This window comes from Bactrocera oleae, chromosome 6 (assembly GCF_042242935.1).
Source record: "Bactrocera oleae isolate idBacOlea1 chromosome 6, idBacOlea1, whole genome shotgun sequence".
In the NCBI taxonomy this organism is placed as follows: domain Eukaryota; kingdom Metazoa; phylum Arthropoda; class Insecta; order Diptera; family Tephritidae; genus Bactrocera; species Bactrocera oleae.
In genome coordinates, this window is record NC_091540.1 from 52,377,159 (window position 1) to 52,393,002 (window position 15,844).

The window sequence follows — 15,844 nt, forward strand, 5'->3', positions numbered from 1 at the left end:
ACTAGTATATATACACACAACTGTACATATATAACCACATTCACACATTCATACTTTGACTTGTGCGCTCGCTTGCTTGTGTGTGTGTGCTGATCACGCATACAGTTGCACTTAGCAAAAATAACAAAAAAAAAACCCAAATTACATAATATTTCTTTTCCGCGTTGCACCGCATACACATGTAATAGCTTTCGGCCGTGCCTTTTGTTCCACTATTTACACCTCTTCGGCTGAACCGCGTCGTGTTGCACTTGAACTGTTGCACTTGACGAAGGCTGTGTGGCGCTTCGTGGCTTGCAGCTTTTACTTTTAAGCTTGCATAGCGCGCTAGCGGCTTGTAGAACTGTAAATTGCGTTTGGCATTCGGTTTCAGTAATTGGAAAATCGATTCAATTACTTTAATTAAATACATATATTTGAATATTTTTATTTTTACGCTTTTCCTCAATACACTTTCAATTCACTTTTAATATTTAGCAATTTCTCACTTAAAAATTTTTTTTCCGGTTACAAAAATGCCAACTCAATAAAAACTTGGTCACAAAATTTTCCGCACACTCTCATCAATTTTTCTTTAGTTTGGCATTTTCCTCACAACATTTTTAACACTACAACAAAAAAATCAATCACTTTCAAAAACGCTCGTAATCTAATGACTATCATTTCCAGCTGCTTTATGATCGCCACTGATTTTCCTTTCTTTTTGTTTTTTTTCAAAGTTTATGTGCACACGTAGGCATGGCCTTGCATTGGTACCGCTAGCGTCGACGTAATTATTAAATGTTTTGAGCCATTCGTTTCAATGAAAATATGACCCGTTGCAGTCGTCACTGCCGTCACCGTACACCGTTCGCATGGTCCGCTTCGCGCGCTATTCACTAAACAAACTAAAATCGCAAAATGTCTAAGCTTGTGCACTTTTTACCAGCCGCCCGTGGTTTTGGTAAAGAAAAAAACAAAATATTCTCACTTCCACATTCGCACATTCTCAGGCATTGCAAATGCACTCAAAATGAAAAGTAAGACGAAAAATTCTCGAGCTAAATGCGCTTTGTTGGGGGTAGATGGGTCAGCGTACGCTTACAGGCGAACTCAATGCATGTAGAAAGTGTTTTGAGTGGGCTATTGGCTGCGTAAGCAAGCGGCTGCGTGAGATCGGCTTAACCTAAGGAACTGGCAAATAGTTTAAGACAATATACCGATCTGATTCAAAAAACTTTCAATGCAAAGTTGCGTTTATGAAAATCTTTTAAAGATCACTTCAAATTGAGCGCAAATCGGAATGAAATTACTCAATATTTTAGCATAGCATCGAGTGAAATTGGAATCTTGCAACTCACAGCCAATTTGCCGTATCTAGTGTTATATATTATATAGATTTATACAATTTAAAAGTAAATATTATATATCAATAATATGAACACCCTGTACACTACCACTGATCTATCTTATCTAAACCTCAATCTTTTAACAGTTGTTAACTCCGCTTGTTGAAAGGCGCAGGCGAAAAATGTCGAAAGTGATCTATCTACACGTGTGCATTTAAAAACTGCTTCGAGCGCGTTTTTCTAAATATTGCATATTTGTTTAACGATAATTTTTTTTATATATTATTTGCTTAATTTTGATGTAGATGCGCGTGGCATAATCTCTTGACGTCATCAAAATATCATGAAACAAGTGATAGCATTCTTTATACACTTAGTAATTATAAATATAATTTTTTTCGATCGTTTGTTCAATTTAATGAGTTCTAGCTTCCGAGAACTTTGTAAAAAGATTTTAAATTTCTTTTAAATGACAGCAAAGGAAGAAACATGCTTCGCTTTGTACTGATGGACCACCTATTTGCACGCAGTCCCTTTATAGTTAAGTTTTCCAAAAAGATCTTTGTTTTATTATAAACCCTTTATAGAAATCCTTCATTATTTTTAAGTATTAACAGAATATAATTACTCCTATGAGAAAGTTATGGTATCAGCAAAAAGCATGAGCGCTTTATGGATGTATCCACATCGTACAAACAACTGACTTTAATTTTCGTAGTCTTAAATGTATTCCATTATATTTACTTAAAATAATTAGAGCTATTTAGAATTTTCTTAAGTTAATATACCGTATTTTTCGGGCAAGGTGACAGTAATTGATCGGATATAAATAAGAATTAGTTAGGGCTACCCAAATCCGGCTTTAGTAAGAATGCTTTAATTATAATATTTCGCCATATGGAATAATAAATAGTTCATTAATTGAATTCGCTTTCTTTTTTTCTACTACCTACACCAATATAATTATTTTCACAGCTAAAATGACGTCATTTGTGTATGGTATATACTAGCGTAATCAAGTTTAACTCGCTCCTCAAACAGTGCGCGCTCTTCTGGCGAAAGAGCGTCCAGGAAGCTGAACTTGCGCCTAGCTCCTGGACCACTCTTACCTGCAACGGTCGCTTTGCAGTTTGATGTTGTTGTCGTTGTCGATTTGGTGGTTGCTGGTGTCGTCGTCGTTGTTGCTCCATTGTTTTGGGTTTTTTGTGTTGGTTTGTTGTTGTTGTCGCTCAGTCTGGTTCTTACGACCCTTGGCTCAACAGGGTGAGCATCCGGGCCTATTCTGTTAAAGGGGGAACGGAAATGTCCGCCGCGCCAGAGCCACTTGACGCGGTAAGGCCACAGTTACTTCCCAAGGCGGCCCAGTATTGGGAAGGCTCCGTTAAAATACAGCCGAATTTACCTCCTGGCTGCAAATGGTCCAATGGGCACGGGAGTCGCATGACACCCTGGATTAGGAGGTGGCAGCTCTTGGTTGTCGCACGCATGCGGCTTCTAGCAACCCGTGTGAGAGGTGCTGGTGCTAGACAACACTTCTCACCCCGGTTGGGAGATCCGATAATGCCTTGCGACCTAAGCCCCTGCACCACGGCAAGGTGCCTGCCATTCGCAGAGGGTCGGTCTATATATACGCGAACCTCAGTTTTTGAGATATAGATCTCGAATTTTGCACACATCTTTTCTCCCCAAGAAGCTATTAATTTGTCTGAACAGCTACTATAGCATATACATAGCTGCCAAACAAATTGAACGATAAAATCAAGTCTTTGTATGGCACGCTTTTTTTATTTGAAAAGTTATCTTCATGAAATTTAGCAAAGATTATTTTCAAAACAACACTGAAATCTCCGATCATATTGTTTGGAGTGAACTACTACAGCATATAGCTGTCATGCAAATTTACCGATCAAGATAAATATTATTTATAATGTATATGAAGTTTCCAAGAAAAGTGTAATTAAATTTGCAGAAGTTTTGTTTATTTATTTTGCTAATTAACTTATATACATACATACAATTCTCCCCGTCAAGAATAACTTTGATTGCAGTTATCTGCCTCAAGCATTCCGCTTTTACTGTATTCATTGAAAATACTCACCGATCATTTTTTACAGGTATAAATTATTTTCGTATCGCTCGCGAAACACTAAACTTGCAAATATCAGAGTAAACAAAAAATGCTCGCCGACTTTCGTAGCGGTGTCATCTCGATTTTCACCTCCAGCAATCGGCGGCGTCAGCTAGATTCCAATTCGCTGGCACACGAGTTGGAGGGCCAATCTACCCTTTCGCACAGATTGCGAGCGAACATGCGATCAACTCATTCGCTCAGACCTGTGTGTGTGTGTGTCGGGCAAGGTAAACATTTGCGCTGCCGCGACGCCGCGTGCTCGTCTCAGTTGTGAATTGAGCCGAGTGAATGTAATAAATATTACATATGACGGACTTACGTAGATTACTTAATAGTATACGTACACGTAAGCACATACACATATGTACTGTCATAAATGTTGTGTGTATGTGTGTGTCAGAGCTTTTTTGCCTTTCAAGACTTGTAATGCATTTCGCTCCACTACAATCATGTGCGAGAGTGAAATGATTAAATATTTTTATTAGAATACAATAATCCCTTCATTCCTCTATTGCTAGTTCGTTATCTGAGTCGTTGCACTATAGCATTAGAGAATGCGCAACCCTTCGCCTAGAGACCTCCGTCATCTAGCAAATGACTCGATAGTTATTTCACTCAAGTAGTACTTATTGCATTCGCCGCGCCTTGGTGTGATCTTGTGGCTGGTTCCGGGTGTGCGCTCAGCTAGTTTTGGCCACTGCGCTCGTTCATTGTATGCTGGAGAGCTTTTTGGCGGTCGTCCGATCCGGTTTTCCAAAGCGGGTTCCATACTTTGCACGACGGCACTATTGTGCTCTCTGGTCGCCGCCGGACGTTCGCTGTTGCACTGAGGGTGTTAAGTTCAGTTTGGTTAAATGGGTTTCGGTATGCGCGCACTCGTATGTCTGAGTCCGTCGCTTGAAAAACTTGTATGCTTACTATATATTTGTTTATTAGCAAAGTCTATTTGTAAATTAAGTTTACTGTAATTTTAAACAACATTGTTGAGTTTACCCGGCGTCAGTTGTTTATTTTCCCAGCAATGCTAGTAGTCTAACAATATCTAAATATCTTAAACTGATGCATTTTCCTATTTTATCACTCTTTAAAAAGGTTTATAAGATTGATCGGTTACTATTTAAGTAGAAATTTTGCTTATGTTAGATCAGTAAATATTTACTAAATCGAAAATAAGTATAGTAAATTTTTATGGAGTTAGTAGTATTATATTTATATTTATATATAGAAATGTATTGGTATCTGGAAGTCATTTATAGAAAAGTTATTAAACGATAGCTTATTTATACCCTTTCTGCTTTTATTTTACTATAAAAACAGACAACTTCCATAATTTAATACTAAGGTTAGACTTTATATGTTTTTAATTATTATTCAACCAATTCTAACTTAAAATTCTGATTGATACAATCAATATCTTTTTTTTTTCACAGAGAAATTATTAGTTCTCGACGAATTTATGCGCCAAAATACGAAAAGTTAATGTCATAAAGCTCGAATCTCTTTGGTACCTCATTACGAACTTTTACTTTTTTTGTCGCCAACGTTCTATAATTTGCTGTTCTGTGGTAGGTGTATAGCATAAGTGCAAACCCAACAATACTCAACTTAAGACTTTTTTCTTTCAAAAACAGTTGGCTTTTATACGCCAGAACTTAGCAAGTTTCGAATCGAACATGTTATGTTAGGTTAAGTTCTATGTCTGATCACCAAGAGAGGCATTTTATTGGATAAAGACAGGTGCGTCGGAATCGCTGAAATCAGACCACTAAAAACTAAACCATATAGCATAAAGCTTTCCAACTGACTGAACAAAATCGAGACAAGAACTTTGTATCCTTTTATGCTATATGGAATACACCCGAAAAGCAACTTTAAACCGGTTTGCTAATCAATATCCAAAGGTCGATATTTTAATTTTTTTTAGCGTTATTTAAACAATCCTTTGTCAACATTAAAATGTAAAAATTGCAAATTAGGAACACAATGGATCTACCATGGAGTAAAGAATCGGTGCTTGGTATTGCTAGATTACTTAATGCATTGAGGCTCCGGCCGATAAGCTTTCAAGATATAAGTCCAGTCAATTGTACGATATTGCGGTGTTAAATTACAAAAGAAGATTTCGTTTAGCTTACTAAAATTTATAGACGAATTGATAAAACTCGGGTTGGACAACCGCATTTTCCAATATTGTAATCCAATAGTCCATACACTTGTTATAAGCTTTGGTTGGGATGGCCTTCAGTGCCTTCAGGAATTTTGATTTTTCGGTTTCAGCTCATTTTTGCAACGCTAATCATTTAGTTGTTGGACAGTTTCGATGTCATATTCATAAATCCATGCCTTGTCACCAGTAATAAAGCGTTTGATGAACATACTTGTAGGATTCTCAGCTACATCTATTTAGCGACCTCTACTCGATGTCGACTCGTTGCATATTATTCTTTTGGTACGTAGCTAGCATTGATCCAGTTCATATTCAAAACATTAAACGAAATGTGTTGAGTTGATCCCTAAGAGATTATTATTATATTATCTACTGCCACACTGATGCGAATATGACAATTTTCAAGCACAGTTTCTTTAATTTTTTCGATATTACCGTCGTTAACAGAGAAGGATGGACGAGTCGCATGAGGCAAGCTTTTGATGGTTTCACGACCTTTACCGAATGCTTTGTACCACGCAAATTTTTGTGTTCGTGGTAAAGTAGACTCCCTAAAACAAAAGCACAAAACTTCAAGCAAAATCGTTGCTAAATTTTTTTCTCATGATAAAAACCGGAAGACAAACTTTTCAAGGCGTAAAAACAGCCGCCAAACACTTACTAATTGCCATATCAAGATCAAACAGCACACGAAGATAAAAAAGGTTGTAATAATCCATGAAAAAATTTTATCGATTCGGTTTGCCCAGTCCCAGTCAAATTTGAACAGATGATATATGTGATATGTCAATGATCCAAAAGTCTACTTACATACTACTGAAGTAGAAGGTCTGGTGCAGTTTTTAAGATGCGTTGGCAGTTCTTTCAACTAATTTTTCAAATAAAACATACTAAAAGCTGCTCAAAATATATTCAACTAATATTTTATACATGAACACTTTAAATTTTTAATTCTATCAATAATAATACTAATACCCACAAATATGTTGACCTATTAGGATTGCGGGGCAGTAACCGTTGTATGACCGTCATCCTAAAAAGCCTTCATAGTCGCATTAGAATATGTTTATATACATATGTATATATACATATACATACTTGCGTGCTGGAGTAAACTATACCCGTAAATACTATATATTATGAAAATCAAGAAATTTCCGCTATTAATATTTCAGTAGCTAACCACCACCAACTCCAATGCACTCCGGGCTATGCGCATATTCATTGCAGTGCGAATTGTATCGGAGCATATAAATAAACCAAGTAACTGGGAAGGAGGTGTGCTACGGTATGCGTAAACACGCCGAGATCGCTGACCGACCGTCAAGAAAATTTTTTCAAATTTATGTACAATGTTGAAATCCAATCGAATAACAACAACAGCAATGCTGGTAAGCATAGGCGAAGAAATTACAAAACAATTGAATTTAGCGAGTAAATAAATTGCGAAATATTTCTACAAATTCAAAAGAAGTTAAACTATATGTGGATGCAAAAAATGTTTTATTAGGTTTGGCTTTGAAACCGATTTAGCTGCGCAAAAGCATACACAAAGTTAAAATAAGACAAAACGTTAACTTTGGTTGCACCGAAGCTATAATACCCACAACACATACAAAAGTTTGCGTACATGAAATTGATTTAAATCGGTCAATTTGTATGGCAACTATATACTACTATAGTAGTCCGCTATCGATATCAACAAATGAACAGCTCCTTGGAGCAAAAATCACAAAATTTCGGATCATATATACATACTGACGGACATGGTCAAATTGATTTATCAAATCATCATTCATATTTATATTTTATAGGGTCTTCGGCGCTTTCTTCTGGGTGTTACAGACTTCGTTGCACACTTAATATAGACTATTCAGGGCCTAATAAGTATATTTACTAAATAGTACCATGCATGCATAAAAATCTGTAGCAGCAAGAGAATGTGTGATTGTAATATGTAACATATTGAGCTAGTGACAAAGCTGTAGTCAGTTAAAAAATGTGACCAACAGGAAGCCCTACGTAGATCGTAATGTAGTAACACAAATGTCGGATAATTCTGAATAATTTAGTTCGTATTCAAGAATAAAAGCCAAAATAAAGAAAATTTTTCAGATTCCAATTGAAAGTACTCTAACGGAGTCAAGTAAAAAAAAATTATGGAGAAAGTTAAATACGAGTGCGGTCTGATAAGTAGTCAGTCTATTCTCCACATAGTCTTTTTTTAGCTTAATACTTTCGACCCAGCGTCTAATTTCTTTAGCCTGTCTAATGTTTTCTGACATTCTTCAAAGAACCAAAAGGTCTTCAATCGACTAAAATTTCTGACTGGCTAGCGACTTTTTCTTGCTTGAAAACAAAAGAAGAAGTAGCAAATCGTAGCCGAATTACTCGCTACAGTATTGAGCTGTGATAGTTTCTAACTTATTCAAGTAGACGATGTAGATCACAACTTTTGAATCATAGAAAACGGTCACCATCACCTTTTCGGCCGATAGGACAGTGTTCGTCTTCTTTCAGTTCAGAAACAATTTCGCCGCTGAAATCTACTGCCTCAATGGTTCTTTGGTCTCTGGTGTATATCAGTAAATCCATATTTCAGCGGCGATCCCAAAACGACGCAAAAAACTCTTCGGATGACGTTAAACATCGGCACCTACTGTTGAGAAGTGGTCTTATAAGTTGTGCTTGTTGTCCGGATTAGGAGCAGGTGGCGAATATCGCGGCGATCGGTTTTTCATGTTCAATATAAGGCTCACCCGATCTTTACAGCTGCATCTAAGCTATCTCGCGCACCTTCATTCCACAATCTGCCAGCAAGAGATAATGAACTTATATTAAATTATTTTCCGTGGCCATCGTTTTCGGTTCAACTGGACGTGGATCATCAAAAACATACCGATCACGATGAAACTTGTTAAGCGAACCGCCAGCAAAAGAGAAGAGTCACCGTGTACTGCGCTCTTGCAATTCACTGTGCGATTTCCCATCTAAAAACAATAATAAATTTCGGATTTAAAATGCAACTAGAGGGCGTCATGGGTTATAAAGGAATATCGAAGTCTTTAATTATTAGGGGTTATTAAATAAATGGCAAAAATTCAATTCAATACCGATTCTAATATATTAAAAGGAAAACGTTAGGTTTTTGTTACTTCTGAGTCTACTTTTACTGTTAAACACTTGCTCTGTGTGACATATGACGTACATAAGCAATGAGAATACTAACACAAAGTTTTTCAAGCACTCATATAGACAGACATATAAATACAAAAATATGTTACTATAAATTAAATAGCATATATGTATATACCTATTAATGTGCATATATCCATAGATTGAAGTAACCACTTCTATACAACAACAACAGTTGTTGCACTTAAATGGAAAAAGCGAGTAATTAATAATTCACTTATATAAAAAACTGAAAAAAAATCGAAATAAAAATCAAAAGTCATCAATAGTCAATAGATTTATTATCGTGTAACTCGTCGAATTAGAAGAAACCCTCAAGTGCGCGATCACTTCAGTTTAATGATCATTAGCAAAACGCGACCACCGCATCTTCATGCTGAAATGTACATACATATGTAAATTTACGTTGTCGCACACCACTATTGCGGGTCTCAGTAATTACCGTCTTGCTCAGTTGGCTGCTTCGATTGCCGCCGTAAAAGTACATTGTAAATGACAGACTGCCTGACAATTAATATTTATTAATCGACTCGTTTCTTTTAAAATTGTGCTGTAATAACGTCATGCCATTAATTATGCATGCCGCTTAACTTGGTAATCCGAAAGGGTTTTATGTGCTTATTAAAATAGTCTGCAGCAATCCATGTCGTATAAGTGACGCGCCTCTGGCGTGCTTTAATGGTTAAAATTAAAATTAATAATTAATTAAATTAATTGAAAATTAAAATTAACACAATTTCATCGTAAAGTAAAGAAGCTCTTGAGAGCTCAGTAAAAAGAAGTCTAAGCAGGGAAAAAACTGAGACATGGCCGGTACATTGCCAAGGTTTGAGAATGTTTTGCATGTAGTGGGCTGGGTGCCTTGGTACATATCACCAGCTCGTTGAATAGTGGATGGAAATGCCTTCTGTATAGGTTTATCAACGAATAATTTACCCTGTCAGAGAATAATGTCCTATGCCATAAGGACCGAAGAACTATTTGAAAGCTGTTGGTCTTACCACTTTTGACTGGTCATTTCAGATTTCAGAGAGTCCAGATTTAATTAATATAGAAAGCGTCTGGTGTCTTTTGAACTGCAAAGGAACAACTTTGCGAGATAAAAAGAGAGGAGAAGCAATTTTTGAGATCACTTTCTTTTAGGAAGAGATATCTTCAGAGACTCTTTAAAATTTAGTTTATACAGTACTGAGACATCTTGAAAAGGCTATTAAAGACAAAAAAAAATATACATATAACAAGAAGGCTTTATAGTAGCAGGTGTCAAATTGGATGACAACGACCACGCCCATGTTTTAATGAAATCGCATAATTTTGAATCTAATTCACCATTTCAACCAAATTTGGTGACTTGTATTATTGTGTCATTCTCATTTTACAGTGTCAAAATGGGCGAAATTTTTACCGAAAATCCTTTAATCATAATAGTATATCTATATGTCAAAAATGGGTTGACTCGAGTCAATATTTTTCTTATCCATCATATATCTAATGTACAGATTTTCGAACTTCCGGCTGACTTTATACCGCATATATTGATCAACTTAAATTAATATCAGGAGTTTCAAACATACGGTTGACTTTACCCAGCATATCTTGGTGATGGTATGTGAGGTACCTTAATGAAACTCAGAGAGCATTTTTTTCTGTTAATAATATGTAGTAATGCCAAAAAATAGATAAAATCGTGTCAATGTTCGATATACCTAATACAATATTTTCAAACTTCCGGTTGGCCTTATACCGTATATGGCGATCAATATGTTAGATATTTAGCAAAATTAATAGAGCGTATAATTCTGGACATACTATAGCGTAATGTCGAAAATATGTGAAATTAATCCACGAATTACCAAAACTCCTATATACTACATTTAACGATTTTTATATTATAACAAACCTTATGCCGAAAATGTCGGTCAGTGTGTAAGTTATATATTTATAAAATTGCTTCAAATTTGTTCTTGAATATACCTGAGTGATGTCAAAAGTTTGTGCAATAAGCCCGGATCCTTACTAACCCCAATATACTTTACAAAAATATTTCCGACTTCCCACCTGTCTTTAAGCCGTTTAGGTTGGTCACAATGTGTAATATTTTATTAAAATTAGGTTAACACGCTTTCTTAAAATTGATTAAGGTATTTTCCCGCCTTTGACTCATGCAAGTTGCATGTTTATAAAATATTCGTTTACACCCTTGTTATATATGAGTTTTCATTAGGGTGGAGTGAACTTTACTAAAATGGCTAGACAAACCTGTAATTGCTTTTATACGTATTATAAGATTTGTCTTACAACAAAACAAACAACCGAAAACGTTGAGTCAGCTTTAAAAAAAAAAACTATTAAAATGTCGTTCTCAAGCTATAGAAAGAGGTATCTGCCTGCCTCACTCTAATGTGCTTATATACGATTATATTTATAATATCTGCGTAACATCGCCGATAGATACCCTTTAACAAAAAATCCAACAAAATCAAATAAAACAAAGTTTTACATTTTTTATAGAGAATAATTATTTGTTTATTTATCATTAAATAAAATTATTATGAAGTAAAAAAGTGTGTAGGAAACATTTACAGTTAACATATATGTCTATATGTATGTATTTATGGATGAAATTGTTTTGCACTCCATAGGGGCGTGTCTGTCCGTATGTGTGTAATGATTACAATTATAAATGTATAAATTTATTTTTAAACTTTACTTAAAGAAATCGTACAGAAATATAAGCGTTAATGTTATAGAAAAATACAAATACGATTACAATTAGGAATATAATAAAATTATAAATTACAAATACAAAATTACATTTTATTTATTTTGATTATTATGTAATCATTAACATAGAAATTAATGCACGCTTCGAAAGTATAAATTATATGTCATATATGTATGTATGTGTGTGCATATTTCTAAGCATAATACAATGTGCTCTTTGAATTAAAGTAGAAAATTAAAGCGAATTTGCAAAAATGAGCGCACACACATAAACATACGTTGCATATAACAAAGCTTTGTTTCTCTGCAAATCATTAGATTTAGCTTAAATACAGTGCGATGCATTATGCTTCGGAGCTTAACGGCAAACTTAAGATATGCATAACTAAACTTAAATTATTCACAGCTTCACTGGTTATTGTTTTTGTAGTTACTTGTAATTTTCACTTCTTGGTAACAGCAACTAAGTAATTAACGTGTGTGTGTATGTATGAGTGGGCGAGTGTGAGCGCGCACGTGAGTGTGTGTGTGTGTGTGTATATATCTAAGAGTAATTGCTTTTGTAATTAACAACCACTAAGCTTAAATTGTGTATAATAGTCGTTCAAATGACGGTGATAAAGTTCCGGTTATATAGCAGGGGGAGTTTAAGCTTACGTGCTGACTTAGAAGAATTAAACTTAAAGTAAATATATACAAAAAAGCCAGTTGGTTTTTACGGAAAGGTGTGTCAAGTGGAAAACGGTAAATATGCATTAGCAGCAACCAGAAAAATTTTAGTACAAACAAAAATATTTATACAACTAAAACAAACAAAAAATTAAAAACTTTTATAAAACTAAAAACAAAAATTAATTAAAATAAATAAATAGAAAAAATTGTATTCAAAATTAAAATTGTTTTTAAAATTTTTAATTAAACAAATTTTTATAAAATTTATTTGAAAAATTTTAAAAAAAATTTATAATTACAGAAACAATTACAAATTCTCTTTTTTATATAATAATATTACTTTTTATAATTTATTCATTTTTGGTAAATCTTATATCAAATGTTTCAGAAAAATTATTTATAATAAAAAATTCATTAAAACATAAATTATTATTTCCATTTAATATTTTTATATTTTCATTTAAAATTAAAAAAAAATCTTTGTAGAATTTTCAAAAAAATTAAAAATTTTTTTATAAATTCATAAATTAAAAAACTTTTTACAAAATTTATGGAAAAACTAAAAAAAAAGTTTAATTATAAAAAATATTAGCTGAATATATATTTTGAATTATATTTTTATAAATTTTTATTTTTTGCTATCTTTCATTCATAAAGTTTTGTTATAATTTACTTAAAATTTCCTGGTTTTTAGTTTTTGAAAAAAAGGTTTATAAAATCATAAAATAAGAATAATATGTTAAAAATTTTTTTGTTGAAATTAACATCTAAGTACTCAAATACATATATTTTGAAAATTTATAAACAACTTTTATATACGGAATATTTACAGAAAAAAAGCGTTAATTTAAAGTCTTCTGTTAACAAAAAAATTTAATTAAACAGAATTATATTTTTTTTCGCACGAAAATTTTTCCTGGTTGTTTGATTTGCAAAAGCATAATACATAAAAATGTTATAAAAAAAATTATAAATTTCTTATGTTAACAAATATCTTTTCTTTAAATTTTTTACCAAAATTGTGTACTCAAATACTTCTATTTAGAAAACTATATATAGCAAAAAAATATTAAGAAAATTTAATTAGAAAACCTACTTATATTTAAAATTTTTAATAAAAAATGTTATTTTTAAATTTTGTCATAAAAAATGTTTGGTAATATTTTTTTGCTTTTGCTTAAATTGAAATTGAAATATTTTTCATAAATTTCATTTAACGACTTGCAAATATAATAATAATTGGAAATTTTAAAATTATAGCTTTTTATAAATGTTTTGTCATCAAAAATTAGTTCTCAATAATTTTTATTAAAAAACATTGAAGATTTTATTTTTTTACATTTATTACTTGTAAATATTATGATGATTAATAAATTTTATAAAAATTTCGAAATTAATTGCTGTCTACAAAAATACTTTTTATATTTTCTATAACTTTTTAGTATTATAATTTATAAAAAATGAGTGCAGTATGAAAAATTCAAATTTATTTGTCGTAAAAAATTTTTTGAAATTTTATTTAAAGTAAGCTTAAAGTTAGTTATTATATGAAATTTGTTACTAGTGGAGAAAAATTATCAACTATATACAATACAAGTATGTGTCAAATATGTAAAATATCTAATTAGTTATGCACGTATGAAGTGTTTTCATGTTTTCATAAATTTTTTAATAGTAAAAAATAACTAGTTTTATGTGTATATATTTTTCAAATAGTTTTTGTTTATTTCCTGTTTTTTTTTTGTTCTCACATTTTTTTGGTATCTGTGCAACTATTTGTTGTGAGTTGCACGTGTTTTACTTTCATTACATTTTGTTATCAGTTGGAGATTGTCATACATTTCCAGCATTAGATGATTTTTTTTTAACGATAAAGTTTACTTTTTTCTATTATATGCTTTTCTTAAAAATTTCTTTGAATTTGCTGCTTTAAACATACAATTTTAAGTTTAGCAATTTTAATTTGTAAATTTTTGTTTTATACACAATTTTTTAATTTTTATGTTATTTTTTAAGTTAATTTTTTTACATTAAAATTTAGTCGCACATTTTATTGTTGTTTTTGTTACATATGTATGCTTTTAAATTTATTATTATTATTTTTTTGTTGTAATTCTCAATTCTAAACATTTATATAATACTCGTTTATTCGTTTTAAAGCTATTGCTATTGCCCTTCGGCTTTTAATATCCGATATGAATTTTCGAAATTTGTTTTCGGTTATTTGTGTAAATCGAAATTGCCTAAAAACAAAATCGGTGTTGAGTTTTACTATTGTTCGAAACCATTTTTTCTCTTTTATTTGCTGTGTACTAGTTGTAAAGAAATTTATATATTTTTTTTTTGTTAATTTATTATTCAAATTTTTGTATGTACATATTTTGTGTATTTAAGGAAGAAATGAAAGTTTGTTGTGTGGCAAAATTTGATAAATTCTGTATTATGCCTTAAAAACTGATTTTGAACTGAAAAAAACTACTTGATATTAGATATTTAATTTAATTGTAAATATTGAAACTTTTTTGCTTATTATTTTCAATTTTTTTCTTTATTCAAATTTTGTATTAATTAAAAATATGAATTAAGAAAAATTTTGATGACAAATTTTCTATTTGGCTTCAATACAAAATTTAATAAATTTTGAAATTTTTTGTTATAAAATTTATTTCCACTTCCAGTACTTTCTTCAGTATATGAAAAAATATTCTATTATTTTAGAGTACGGAATGTTTTTGAAAATTATTGGAATTATTTTTGTTGTTTTGTTGACTGCGTTTTTTATTTGAAGTATGATTTTATAGATTTCCTTTCGAGTGCAGCATTTGACAATTTATATTTGTTGTAAATATACTCTTTGCAACATGACGATAAAAACACCACATCACTGCCACATATATACACAGCTAATTTGGTTATACATAGCTAATAGGTTTTTCAGGCAGCGACTTAATTGAGTCAATAAGTAAATTTTCCACACTTAAGCATTTAGAAAAAAATTGTTAATTGTGTACTTTTTATACTTAAGTATTTGGAAAAATTTTGTTGTCTCAATTAACAAATTACCTAAATTAGATGAAAACGTTTAATTGAATCAGTCGTCAATTTGCCTATATCTAACAGTTTAGCAAAAATTTGGTAATTGATACAATTAGCGAATTCATTATAATTATGCATATCGACTAAATAGTGCTAATCGACTCAATTAAAGAGCTGTCTGAATCACCATTTGTTATATTCATTCAAAAATACTATCTAAATTAATTCAGCTGTCTATAGTTTTTTTTATTTTGAGTAGGTATAGAAAATAGTGTTTCTTCAAATAGTGGTTACAGATTTACTAAATCAGTAGTAGTTGTATTGTATTTATTGATTTTGTTATACCATTTAATTTGTGATTTGGTAGTTACAAGGTTACACCTTAGATTTGTGTAACGGCCTGTAGAAAAACTTATTGTACAATTAAATATTTCACTGAATGCAAATAAATAAATGGCCGGAGAGGCAAAATATAAAATATTGAACAAAAAGGCAGAGTTAAAAAATATAAAACACGATTGTTTCGGAACGAAATGAACATTTAAAGAACTTGATTCTTAAGCGTAAGATATAGTTAAAAAAATTTAAATG

General features: G+C 31.8%; 1 protein-coding gene across 1 annotated transcript in view; it reads right to left on the minus strand.

The window, feature by feature from the left end:
* The window catches only part of Clk (circadian locomoter output cycles kaput protein Clock), a 34,530-nt gene extending 33,643 nt beyond the window's left edge, over window positions 1-887 (minus strand). The window contains exon 1 of the mRNA XM_014240669.3: window positions 146-887. The gene's annotated coding sequence lies outside the window, so the exon portion shown is untranslated. The remainder of the gene's footprint in view (window positions 1-145) is intronic.
* Window positions 888-15,844: the final 14,957 nt, after the last annotated feature.